The following is a 14,588-nucleotide window of genomic DNA, read 5'->3' as shown; positions in this document are numbered from 1 at the left end:
GCCACAACCAACATGACTACGGCATTACTGTTAGGAGTCTGATTTCTCCCTTCTCTATGGTGAAATCTAGACCCTTACATGCTGCAGTCTCCTGTGGTTCATCTGCAGTAAAGGAGATTGCAGAGGAGAGTCCTTTGCGGCAACTCTCTCCAAAGGCTAAGTCCTCTGTTCCCTCCACTGAGCATGCTCTGTGTCCTCAACAGAGCTTGCTTTGGTGCACTCTGGGTGCAGTTAGCCCCGTGCACATTAACGCCACAGTGCTCTGCTTCTCTAGCAGCGGTCATATCACCTGCCGCACGGTGGACCCAGAGTGGCGAAGGCACTTTAATTATTTTTTTTTTTTAGTGCCTTCCGCCACTCCTAACAATTGCAGTGTGTGGCAGACAATTGCTGCATGTTCATTGGCTCTCTAAAGAGCACCAAACATTCAGGAAGGGGACCCAAGCTTCAGCTGAGCAACCCCTGTAATACTCAGCGAGTTCTGAGCTTCGCGAGCACTGCGATGCTTGGGCAAGCACCGAATAGTAGCAAACATGCTCGCTTATCACTGGTATTCACCTCGGTATAATCAGGTGATCCACCCAGCATTTTAGGTGCTTTATTTGCTTGCCAATCACATTAATACCGGCACCATCTTTGGTGTGGTATTACTGTGATTGGCTGCCTGAACACCGGGTGTTTGTTGTGCGGTCATGTGTATGATAGTGTAGCAAAAGCCACTTCTCTTCAGGAGAGAAATCATCCCCGCCGATTAGAGAGCCAGGGTCCCCATGCTGTCAAAAGACAGTGAGAACGCTCAGCTGTGATAAGATGTAAAAAGTTTACCTCTGGTCACTGGTGTCAGCTGATATGACTTCGTCTTCCATCAGCTGACGCCTTCTGCCACTAATAACAGTGAGAGCATGAGCGGCTGATGGGAGTATTCATGCACTGTAAATAAATAATTTTAAAAAATCCTGGCGTGGGTTCCCCATATTTTTGATAACCAGCCAGATAAAGCCCACAGCTGGGGGCTGCCACCCTCATATGTCAGCTTCACCAAGGCTGGTTGTCAAGAAGAGAGGGGTCCCTATGCCTTTTTTAAATTAATTAAATAAATAATTTAAAAAACATGACGTGAAGTAAACATCATTTTTGACAACCAGCCATGCTAAATCAGACAGCTGGGAGCTGGTATTCTCAGGCTGGTAAGGGGCCATGGATATTGACCCCTCCATCCAGAAAATAGCATCCCGCAGCCATCCAGAAAAGGTGCATCTATTGGATGTGCCAGTTCTGGCACTTTGCCCACCTCTTCCCACTTGCCCTGTAGTGGTGGCAAGTGGTGTTCATATTTGTGGGATTGTTGTCACCTTTGTATTGTCCGGTGAGATCAAGCCCTCGGGTTAGTAATGGAGAGGCGTCTATAAGACATCTATCCATTACTAATGCTATAATTATATGGTAAATAAAGACACAGCCAGAATAAAGCATTTTATTAGAAATAAAACAAAACACAGCTTTCCATTTTTATTTAAAAATAACAAACACAGTTATACTCACCTAACTCCTATTCCACCGAATCCCTAGTCTCCTGTACGAAAATAAAAATAAAAAACAACCATATCCCTCACCTGTCGGTTGTTCTGTGCTATGCCGTAATCCATATCTGGGGAATGAATAGTTTTCAACCTGGATGGTACCAAGATGTGACCATCCACGCTGAAAACAACTGGTAAATGAGCTGCTGTGAGCGCAGTCTCAGTGACTAACGGTGATTGTATAGAGGTTACCTCTGGTCACTGAGGCTCCATTCCCAACTGGGCTAAAATGCAGTGACCTCAGCATGGAAAAAAGTCAGTGATGAGGTGATGAGTGGACAACCCCTTTAAGTTTAAATGTACAGCAAGTAAGTTGAAGAAAATTCCCCAAACAACTAATTCTGGTGTCAATTTAATTAGATGTTCAATGCAGATCAAATCCAATCCAGTTCAAATCCAAAAATAATGATGTGCGTCAATGTATTCTGAAAAAAAAGCACTTTAACAAATATAATGCAATAAATTATGCTTAATAGTAGCATAGCTATAAATCTTAAAGCCTGACATGGAAATTGTGATGCAAAAATACAGTTCAAACAGGTGCAAAACATTTCTGGAGGGAATTTTCCACAAAGCCTCCTATTACCTTTTGTTGAATTGAGTTGAATGTTGCACATAATATTTATATACTAGATATAAACGCTGCAATAGCTATATTAAGTATTCACTGTATGTTTGTTACTTAGCAAGGTGGCACAATGGCCTCGATTCATCGAGACCATCAGAATTCTGGCATAATCGCTTTGATGAATCGGGGCCCATGTTTTGATTCTAATGTCTTCACCATACAATGTTTGAGATGAACTTGTCCTTACATGAACCCTGTTCTACCTTTTCACATATTTAGATGCTTTAAAAGACCTAATTTCCTAGTAGAAATGTGATACAACAGGGGAAGGAAAGCATTACACAGTGCGCATTAAAATCAATGCATGGTAATGCATGGATCTACAAGATGAGTGACTCTCTCTGGGTTCACTCCCAAGGTTCCAGAAAAGAAACCAGCCCCAAAACTTATTCAGTATACCTTTGAGGGCATTTTTTTTGTTTTAATGCAAGTGTTTTATGGATAAAAATATTGAATTTGTTTTTTAATAAAAATATTCAACTGAACAGCGGCCGCTTGCTGCACACAGGATCACACAATAGTGGACGACCAGTGCTCACAAGAAAGAGAGATAAGAGCACGCACATACAGTTAGGTCCATATATATTTGGACAGAGACAACATTTTTCTAATTTTGGTTCTAGACATCACCACAATGAATTTTAAACAAAACAATTCAGATGCAGTTGAAGTTCAGACTTTCAGCTTTCATTTGAGGGTATCAACATTAAAACTGGATGAAGGGTTTAGGAGTTTCAGCTCCTTAACATGTGCCACCCTGTTTTTAAAGGGACCAAAAGTAATTGGACAATTGACTCCAAGGCTATTTCATGGACAGGTGTGGGCAATACCTTCGTTACATCATTCTCAATTAAGCAGAAAAAAGGCCTGGAGTTGATTTGAGGTGTGGTGCTTGCATTTGGAAGGTTTTGCTGTGAAGGAAACATTCGGTCAAAGGAGCTCTCCATGCAGGTAAAACAAGCCATTCTTAAGCTGCAAAAACAGAAAAAAAAACATCCGAGAAATTAGGAGTGGCAAAATCTACAGTTTGGTACATCCTGAGAAAGAAAGAAAGCACTGGTGAACTCATCAATGCAAAAAGACCTGGATGCCCACGGAAGACAACAGTGGTGGATGATCGCTGAATAGTCTCCATGATGAAGAGAAACCCCTTCACAGCAGCCAACCAAGTGAACAACACTCTCCAGGAGGTAGGCGTATCAATATCCAAATCTACCATAAAGAGAAGACTGCATGAAAGTAAATACAGAGGGTTCACTGCACGGTGCAAGCCACTCATAAGCATCAAGAATAAAAAGGCTAGACTGGACTTTGCTAAAAAACATCTAAAAAAGCCAGCACAGTTCTGGAAGAACATTCTTTGGACAGATGAAACCAAGATCAACCTCTACCAGAATGATGGAAAGACAAAAGTATGGCAAAGGTGTGGTACAGCTCATGATCCAAAGCATAACACATCATCTGTAAAACACGACGTAGACAGTGTGATGGCTTGGGCATTCATGGCTGCCAGTGGCACTGGGTCACTAGTGTTTATTGATGATGTGACGCAGGACAGAAGCAGCCGAATTAATTCTGAGGTATTCAGAGCCATACTGTGTGCTCAGATCCAGCCAAATGCAGCCAAACTGATTGGTCGTCGTTTCATACTACAGATGGACAATGACCAAAAACATAAAGCCAAAGCAACCCAGGAGTTTTTAAAGAAAAGAAGTGGAATATTTTTGAATGGCCAAGTCAGTCACCTGATCTCAACCCAATTGAGCATGCATTTCACTTGTTAAAGAATAAACTTCAGACAGAAAGGCCCACAAACAAACAGCAACTGAAAACCACCGCAGTGAAGGCCTGGCAGAGCATCAAAAAGGAGGAAACACAGCATGTTCACGAGTTCAAGACTTCAGGCAGTCATTGCCAACAAAGGGTTTTCAACCAAGTACTAGAAATGAACATTTTACTGTATTTACAATTATTTAATCTGTCCAATTACTTTTGGTCCCTTTAAAAACAGGGTGGCACATGTTAAGGAGCTGAATCTCCTATACCCTTCAACCAATTTTAATGTGGATACCCTCAAATGAAAGCTGAAAGTCTCACCTTCAAATGCATCTGAATTGTTTTGTTTAAAATTCATTGTGATAATGTCTAGAACCAAAATTAGAAAAATGTTGTCTCTGTCCAAATATATATGGACCTAACTGTACTAATTGACAGCACTGCCTGTATTGAATCCCCAGCCCTGTACATGCCGACACTGCAGTGTCAGTGTGCGCTCTCATGCCTAACAGCATTGGCTGTCTTCTACAGTGTAATCCTGTGTGCATCGAGCGGCCGTTGCAGATGCGAGAGGGGGATGAGAATGCACTAGCACACACTGACACTGTCTGTGCTCCCAGCTCCTGCATCAGGGTTGCTAACTGTCCAGAAATTCCTGGACAGCCCTTAAAATAATGCACTTTTTTGCCCTTTCTGTAAAAAAAAATTTAAAGTGTCCGTGAATTTTTTGGAGGTGAACAAACTTATACAAATTATTTTCACTGAAATTATTATTATTTTTCAGATTACAGTGGATGCAGCTGATGTCTCATATCAGAATTATGGGCTGTAGACATGGATCACTTATAATCACAGGGATTTGTTATGGTTTTACAATGTTTCTGTAAAAAAATATATTTTATGTCCATGATTTATAATAAATTGTCCAGAAAAAAAAAATCAAGTTGGCAACCCTACCTACAGTGTTAGTGTGTGCAGGGCTGGGAATTCAATTCAGGCAGTGATCCAAAATGAGAGCTGTCAGTCAGTGTCAGTGTGTGGATGCTTTCATCTGCCTGTCTTGTTAACATTGGCTGCCCATTATCACTCAATATAAGGGGAGGTGGAGTTCTGTCAATCAACATAAACAGAGGTGCGGAAGATTGCAATTGAAGAGGTGGATGGAGGGATAAAGCCCTTGACCACATCAAGGGTGCACTAAGGTCCCCTCATTTATATATTAATGAGACAGTTTTTATGTAAAACAAAATAAATAAACTGTTCAATAAGGGTGTGATTTTTATAGGAGCTAAGTCACCTATATGAATGCATAATTAGTTTAATTTGAGTTTTGGAGGTTACAATCTCCTTTTAAGTCTACAGCCTCTGTAAATAACAGTAATTACCTGGCTGCAAAAAGAGTTAACAGTGCATCTATCATTGAGTTCCCTTGCCATGGATATTGCCCCCCAAGCTGAAAAAAAGCAGCTGCTCCAGAAAAGACACATCTATTAGATGCGCTAATTCTGGCGCTTTGGCTGGCTCTTCCCACTTGCCCTGTGGTGGTTAAAAGTGGGGTTCATATTTGTGGGGTTGATGTCACCTTTGTATTTTCAAGTGACATCAAGCCCATGGATTAGTAATGGATAAGAGTCTTTAAGACGCTTATTCATTAATATCCAACTAGTCATATTGTTAGTAAAAAAAAGCACCCAGAATAAAGTCCTCTAGTTGAAATAAAAATTCACATCATTTTACAAATTTATTTAAAAATAAAAACAATTATACTTACCTTACTCCCATTTCATTGAAGCCCTGCTCCCCTGTAAAAATCAGAAAATAATAAACAACTAAAATACTCACCTAGCTCCCTTTCCATTGAAGCACTGGTTGCCTGCAAAAAAATAAATAAATAAAAAACAATAATATCCCTCCCCTGTTCAACATACTGTCCCATGCCATGATCGATGTCTGGGATAATTGGTTTTCAACCTGAATGGTGCCAAGATGTGACTGTCCACACTGAAAATCATGGGAGAATGAGCTGCTGAGAGCGCAGCATCAGTGAAAAATGGTGACATCATCGAGGTTACTACAGGTCACTGAGTCTTCGTTCCCAGCTCACTTTAGTGAGATCACCGCTAGCTCATTGAGAAAAGTCTCACTGTGCAGCGCCGAGCTCAGTGAGTTTACCTCAGTTCACAGTAAGAAATTTCTACAGATGATCACCAGAGCCCTTGTGTGTTATATGACCTATCATATGATCTATGAAAGAGGATCATGTGACATGTCACATGATACATTGGATACCTGGTGAAGCCCATGCTTTCTAAAATGCCTGGGGTCCTTGCTACTCTTAATCCACCCCTGAGTATAACCTCTTCTCAATCTGGATATTTGCCGCAACCCTAACTTCCTGTTGATGTTTGCTTTGTCTGAAGGTGGGGACAATCATGTTAGAGCTGATTGGATGCAAGGCTCACATGACATAATAACCTCAAATGAGCCTCGGGAATGTGAGTGCTGACACCATTGGAATGGTCCAGGCAATGGAGGTGAGTATAAATATTTTTATATGATTTTTAGGAAAATGCTGCAGGATAGCTGAATGGACTGTCAGTGTTGCAGAAGATTCACTGTTTAGATGCATTTTGTAATAAAAATTTCTCCTTTATTTTAATTTCCAGTGAAGCATTTTGGAGAGAAGTTCCCATTCATCAGACTGTATGCCTGAAATGCATCACAGTAAATTAAGTAAAAAAAAACACTTTTTATTACAAAAGATGTCTCTGCAGTGAATCTTCTGCAATACTAATAATCCAGTGGGTTATCCAGTAGGGCCCAATTTGTGCCTTTTCTCCAAAACTGTAATCTTTTTCATGTTTTTCAGGTATCTCACTGGTCCAATTAGATTCCAACTGGGAATCTTGCACTTGGATACTGACCAGCATTAGCATCCCTTTATGCTCCTTTAAAAAATGCTGGACAAATACAATATAACTACTTAAAAATAGGTGAGGCATCCTTTGTTGACCCTTATAAGGAAAAGGATCATCACCTTAAAAATGTAACACTAGGCACTGACTTCTTTTTTTCCTTCTTTTAAACAAAGGCTGGATATTGTTATGGTCATAAATCAGCTTGCAAAGTTGATCAGGTGAACTGAGATAAGGGCTGTAGATCTCAAACTGTCAAAAGAGTTCATTGATGAATTTACTGTAGTTTCCTATGTACTGCCTGCCTGCAGTTACAAACTTCCCTCCTGCCTGCAGTCTCCTTGACGTCTCCCACCTGCCTGCGATTTCCAGCATCCCGCCTGCCTGTGGTCTCCTGGATATCCTAGATTATGCATATTCCTCCTCACAGGTAAAGCGCCTTGGAATATATGGTGCTATAATAATAAATAATAGTAATAATAATAATAATAATAATAATAATGCCCCCCTACTGCCTGCGGTTTACAGCATTCTGGCTGCCTGTCTGTAGTTCTTTGGACATCTCTTGCCTACTTGCGGTATCCAGTCCCACACTCCTTATTCATCTGCTACACCGACACATTTGGCCCGTTGGCCCAACCAGACCTTGGGTTTGTAGGATTCACCTCACCTGGTGGATCAAGGAAAAGGATTGGAAAGCTGACATTGGTGGTTTTGGATGACTTTGGACTAATGTGTATTGGGACTTATATAAATGATTTATCAGTCTTACTTTTGGTTCAGGTAACCACCTTGAATGTACGTGGCATGCAATATGATTTTACAAGGAAGAGCAACATGCATTAATCTGTCGTTTTGCCTTTCATCACACCAGGGTGTCTTCCCCATCCTAATGTTATGGAAGTATCACGCTTGTAGGGAGTCTCTGCACCTCAGCATTTTTAGGCGCACACATAGTACAGTAGATTATATAGAGACTAGCTCTAATGTTTTTGTCATTTTGCTCTTCACAACAGGAATCCAGCACTTGGCGTCTCCTTCCCATTACATCTTCTGGTTATCCACTTAAAGATGTGAAAGCTGAACCTTCTCATTTTCACAAACTGTGTAATCTCTCCTCAATCAGTGGAGAGAGAATGCATTTTTGGCCCTTGCAGACTTAAAGAAAAAATTAAAATGTTTCTAGTCTGCATTACTAATTATTGTGATTGCACAGACAGAGCCAGAGTCTGCTGTCCAATGTCTGCCCACCACCTTAGCTTTGCCTACACTTCGGAAACATTACGTAGTAAGGAGGGAAATTGCTGCTGTTAGCACTTTTACAGTTCTATGTTACAGTCTCATCAGATGGGAAAGATTTGCTTCAGGCCAAGAAAAACCACAGAACAATCCTGTGGCAGACAGGAGACTCTGCCACCGCAGTGCAAATGCCAAGAAAAACCAGAACATGAGAGGAAACGCAACGCTGAGCCAAGGCTGAGCTCTGCTAACTATACAGTCATAGATTTCCCTGCCTGAGCATATCCAAAGCAAAACGAGAGCAGTCACCATCCAATACAAATTATTCATATTGCAAACATTTCATAACAAATTAACTTATTCTGATGCGAAGCGCCTGCAACATGAAAGCTTTTCGGGACACAAAGAACACTAGATTTTGCACAGTTAATTCATGCAGTGCTTCAGTTTAGTGTTTACAATTAATAATATATATGAAATATATAAATTTGCAAAAAATATAGCTACTAATGTTCCTTTGAAGTTCCTGTCACTTTTTATGGTGTCAAAAATCACTGAAACTCCCAAAATACTAGACAAAAATCACTATTCAATCAGAGAAGCTTGATGAACCCTTGGCGTGAGTATACAGCTTGGTGCACCTTCTCACCTACTTGTTTCCCCACCTTTTCAGTCAAAAAAAGAAGTGGGTGGAGACAGATGGAGAACAAGTAGGTGGAAAGGTGCCCTGAACTGTTTGGCCACTCTAAGGGCTTGGGCACAAGACCAATTTTCTTGTGCATGTGCAATCTGTGGTTTTCATGGGTAGCACTTGTACATATGATATTTTATAGGGATATACACACATCCGATTTTTTCCTTCGACCAAGTGGTCCTCATAAAAAGTCGGACACATGTCCAACTTTGACTCAAGTGTTGGATTAAAATCGACAATGTAAGTCCATGAAAAATATTGGACTACACTCGGATGACGTCTGAATGCTGTCCGATTTTCATGAAATGACAGAATGGAGAAGATCGAGACATGTTTTCTCTCCACATCTGTGAAAAACTGATGCCACTTTGATCAAACTTTGAATAAATTTTGATCAGAATAACCTTAGATGAGGAGAAAAATGTTGTGTAACCCTACCCTAAGGCTACGTGCAGATGAGCGCATTTTTTCTCATCCGCAAAAATTGGATCAATTATGCAAAAACCAGTCAGATCAAACTCTGATCAGAGTTTGATCAGAATGACACCATGATGACATCCACCTCTCTCAGATGGGGAGAAAATGGAAAAAAAAATCTCCATCTTCTCCATTCTTAAAGTGTGCAGAATTTAGATTGCACTTAGATGTCATTCGAGGGCAGTCCAATGTTTCCCAAGCACTTATTAACTTGTATGGCTGAGTGCAATGTGAATAATGGATGACACCCAGAAATGCAGTGATTTTTTTCGTCAGAATCAGTGTACGAGGAAAAAAATCGGACATGTGCACGGCCCATAGATTAACATTGGTCCAAGAGCGATACAATGTTTTGACGGATCACACTCAGACCAATAATATGGTCGTTTGAACAAGCCCTAATTGTGTACTGAACAGTTTGAACGGTCAAGCTTAGTTTGAACAATCATTTTGTACTGACAGACTCCCAAAGAGAAGCTGCACTTTCAAGATACGTTTCAGAAATAGCAGTCTTGTGTGTCTACATGAGGAATTTCCCCATCTTTAATTTATGACATGTATTCTACACTCTTCACCATTTTTCCCTCTGCAGGCTCTATCAAGTGATTTGCATGTAACGCTGAGCTTATTGGATAAACCTTATCTTCTATGATCTCTCAGAACACACAGCTCAGTTCATAAACAGGAATTGCTGCTATTAATTGCTTATTTAGAATGTTGACAGAAGCAGCAGCAGCACGGAGGAAATGTTACAGTACAGCAGTATTAGGCAGTGTATATGTGAGTCCAGCTCTAAGGTGAGCTAAAAGATTTGCTAGAGAGCTCATCTGGATTTTTCTGTCTCCCTGTTTGCTTTCTCACTCTGTTTCTCACTCCTCCTCCCCTCTTCATAGAATATAATTTGCAATGTAACTTGACACCTCACTGTATTGCAGTCCATCATATTTTGAGCATGATGGAGTTGAGCTGTATTTTTAGATTTGATTTTTCAGAAGCTATGTGGCAAACGTTTCCAGAGCCTCATAAGTATTGCCTTACCGTAATATGAAAAAAATAATAGAAATATTTATACTCGCCTCATCACTTGACTCTCTGCTGTCTTCACCTCAACACAGCTGGTCCAATTCTCGTCACATCTTCGAATTGGTGTTGACGGCACTGAAATCCCCATGGCTTCGTTCGCTAGACCGAGGCTTCTGGGTTTGCTATTCCCTGGAGGATTCTGCGCATTTGCCCCCAAAATTTGCGGCATACACAATCCTTTGTGGGCACATGCACAGAACACTACTTCACTAAGCAAACCTGGAAGCCTCAGCCCTGGATATTTTAGCACTAGCAACACTGATTCAAAAGTGCGATAAGGACTGGGTGGGTGTGGGTGAATTGCGGAGGGGTCAGAGAGGAGAATATATATATTTTTTTAATTTGCCATCATTTTGATGACATTTTATGGTTACGAAAAATGTCGGCCAGCACCAGCTCTTTTGATTAGTCCATGTGGGAGCAAATTGCAAAAAATCTGCAGTGTGACGATAGTAGAACAATACTGAAGGAAAAAGGCAACAAATAAAACTAATACAATACCAAAACATATGAAGAATATGGGAGATTGTTATCACATTTAGTACACAACCAGTGCACTCTAGAAATTCTCGCAGCTCCTTCAATGTTGCTGTAAGCCTTTTGATAGCCTAACAGACCAATTTTGTTCTTGTCTTGTCAATTTCTGAGGGATGTCCAGTTGTAAATATCATTGATGTGCCAAATTTAAGTCAGTGTTTAACGGTTTATTTAATGTGTGGAAAACTAAGAATCCTCGATGGTATAAAATGAAGGTCTTTATTATATGAACACATTTCGGGGCAGCATTGGTTACTTTTTCAAGGTAAAAACAAGTGTTGACATGATCTGCAAGACACTTTTGATAACATTTTATTCTTAGTGTTGTTTTGAAATTTTTTTAATGATATTTTTGATGTCTTCAAGGACCTAGGACCTGCTTTTGAAGAAATGTCACTGACCCACCACTAAAAAAACACCACCAAACATCACAAGCTAAAATGCATTTGTAAATATAGTCAATGATTGTGCCAAAGCTATGATACATACAAAACTTAAAAGAAAATCTTTCTTGTCCAGCAATTTTTATAGAGAAATTTAGTGGCATTCTTCATTTTGTCACATTTTAAACATGAGATTTTTTGTTCTTGTGTTTTCAAGAAAACATTTATGAACTTATGGTACGCAGTAAGAAAAATTGAATATGCTGCACTTAGAAACTGCTGCATGTGTAAAAATAAAAATAGTGACTAAATATTATCAATGTGTCTAATACCAAAACTGGGTATGTAGACTTTTCAGCATTATGCTCTTGATTTTTTAGTCTCCATAAAAATGAAAAATCCCGTTAACAATTTCATTATCCAGTTAAAATTCATCTTAAACATTTTTTGTTGACCTTTGTTCTGATTGTTCCTATCTGACCAAATTTGTAAAATGCAAGTATGTTACACACCACCTTAGAAGTTCATTGATACAGTAATGGTGCTAGAAGTTAAGTCTTGGAAAAACTGTTACTTAATAATAGGGCATGCATTTGATGCTTTTCTAAGCACTTTTCAATCGGCCCATTGACTGTTGCTTAGTACATTTTTGTTTTGCTCTGCTATGTTTAAATTGTTTGTCTTAAACATGTTTCTGCAGACATTTAGAGAATTATTTTTTTCTATTCTATCAGACTAAAAAGTTCCATGTCTTATTGGAAGACCCAAGAGCATACGTAATATGGAGGCGATAGTGGCGCATGTGACTGCTAAGGAGCCCTTGCAGAAATAAGGCCTGGCCTTGGTTGATTTTATACCATTTTGACTAGGTGGCATAAATCTGCTTAGAAAATCCCTCTTCCAAACAAGCAGACATGTAGACAAGAGGTTGGATAGTAAGCACAAAAAATTATGAGAGGGTGGAGATGGAGGAGCGCCAAACTTTTCGTCGCTGGGTGGCAAAATTTAACACTATAATGAAGGTGACATTCAAATCTCTTCTGCGTCATCCAATGTAAACAGTGTATGGAAAACACCTCCAGAAATTCATCGTCAGTCAAAAGCATCATACGATATAATTATTTGAAAGTACTAACAGATGAGCATATAAAAATGTCTACACCGTTAAACAGCCAAGTTTTTGTCATGTACAAAAATTATACCTAGAAGAATCATTTTCCAAACATTTTCATCTTCATTGGCACCCATAATCTATACAACTCAACCAAAAATGTACAAAAATCTTTTCCGGCTGAACAAAAAAGTAAAGAACAAATATAATGTGGATGCATAAGCATGCACACCCTTAAACTAATACTTTGTTGATGTATCTTTTGAATTTTTGAAAAGCATTCAGTTTTTTTGAGCAAGAGTCTCTCAGCATGGCACATCTAGAATTATCAATCTTTGCACAATCTTTCTTGTACTAGCTCCAAATCTGTTAGATTGTGAGAAAATCTCCTTCATACAGTTCCGTATTCAGGGCGTCCCACAAATTTTCAATTGGATTCAGGTCTGGGCCCAACCAATGACAACCTTGATCTTCTTCTGTCAAAACCATTCTTTTTGTCGATTTGGAGCTATGCTTAGCTGGATGTGTAGTGTTGGCATTGTGACAAACATACATTTTGGAATTGTGAAATAATGGCAAAAGTTAAACCTTGGTGTTATTAAACCATAACCATAGCCGATCTTTAGAGTTTCTCTTTGTAAGAAAAGGCTTAGATCTTGCAACCCTGCCCCACAGCAAAACATTTAAAGGATATGGGAGATTGTTGTCACAGTTAGTACACAACCAGTACGTCACAAATTCTTGCAGCTTCTGTCATTTATGTGGCAAATTTAAGTTAGTGTTTAATGGTTTATCTAATGTGTTGGAAATGTTTTATTTTTTTACTCTTCTGCTAATAGATAACTTTCAACAATGAGATTCCTTTGCTGTGTTGTCAGCTGTTTATGGATTATGACTTTTGCTGTGAAACACAACTAAGAAAATGCCATGAAAATCCTCCTAGAACTTTTAAATGTTACAGTGGGGCAAAAAAGTATTTAGTCAGTCAGCAATAGTGCAAGTTCCACCACTTAAAAAGATGAGCGGCGTCTGTAATTTACATCATAGGTAGACCTCAACTATGGGAGACAAACTGAGAAAAAAAATCCAGAAAATCACATTGTCTGTTTTTTTTTCATTTTATTTGCATATTATGGTGGAAAATAAGTATTTGGTCAGAAACAAGCAATCAAGATTTCTGGCTCTCACAGACCTGTAACTTCTTCTCTAAGAGTCTCCTCTTTCCTCCACTCATTACCTGTAGTAATGGCACCTGTTTAAACTTGTTATCAGTATAAAAAGACACCTGTGCACACCCTCAAACAGTCTGACTCCAAACTCCACTATGGTGAAGACCAAAGAGCTGTCAAAGGACACCAGAAACAAAATTGTAGCCCTGCACCAGGCTGGGAAGACTGAATCTGCAATAGCCAACCAGCTTGGAGTGAAGAAATCAACTGTGGGAGCAATAATTAGAAAATGGAAGACATACAAGACCACTGATAATCTCCCTTGATCTGGTGCTCCACGCAAAATCCCACCCCGTGGGGTCAGAATGATCACAAGAACGGTGAGCAAAAATCCCAGAACCACGCGGGGGGACCTAGTGAATGAACTGCAGAGAGCTGGGACCAATGTAACAAGGCCTACCATAAGTAACACACTACGCCACCATGGACTCAGATCCTGCAGTGCCAGACGTGTCCCACTGCTTAAGCCTGTACATGTCCGGGCCCGTCTGAAGTTTGCTAGAGAGCATTTGGATGATCCAGAGGAGTTTTGGGAGAATGTCCTATGGTCTGATGAAACCAAACTGGAACTGTTTGGTAGAAACACAACTTGTCGTGTTTGGAGGAAAAAGAATACTGAGTTGCATCCATCAAACACCATACCTACTGTAAAGCATGGTGGTGGAAACATCATGCTTTGGGGCTGTTTCTCTGCAAAGGGGCCAGGACGACTGATCCAGGTACATGAAAGAATGAATGGGGCCATGTATCGTGATATTTTGAGTGCAAACCTCCTTCCATCAGCAAGGGCATTGATGATGAAACGTGGCTGGGTCTTTCAACATGACAATGATCCAAAGCACACCGCCAGGGCAATGAAGGAGTGGCTTCATAAGAAGCATTTCAAGGTCCTAGAGTGGCCTAGCCAGTCTCCAGATCTCAACCCTATAGAAAACC

This window comes from Dendrobates tinctorius, unplaced genomic scaffold (assembly GCF_039654945.1).
Source record: "Dendrobates tinctorius isolate UK_male_01 unplaced genomic scaffold, ASM3965494v1 ptg000034l, whole genome shotgun sequence".
NCBI classification, from domain to species: domain Eukaryota; kingdom Metazoa; phylum Chordata; class Amphibia; order Anura; family Dendrobatidae; genus Dendrobates; species Dendrobates tinctorius.
The sequence above is the reverse complement of the archived record's forward strand: the minus strand, read 5'-3'. Positions refer to the sequence as shown.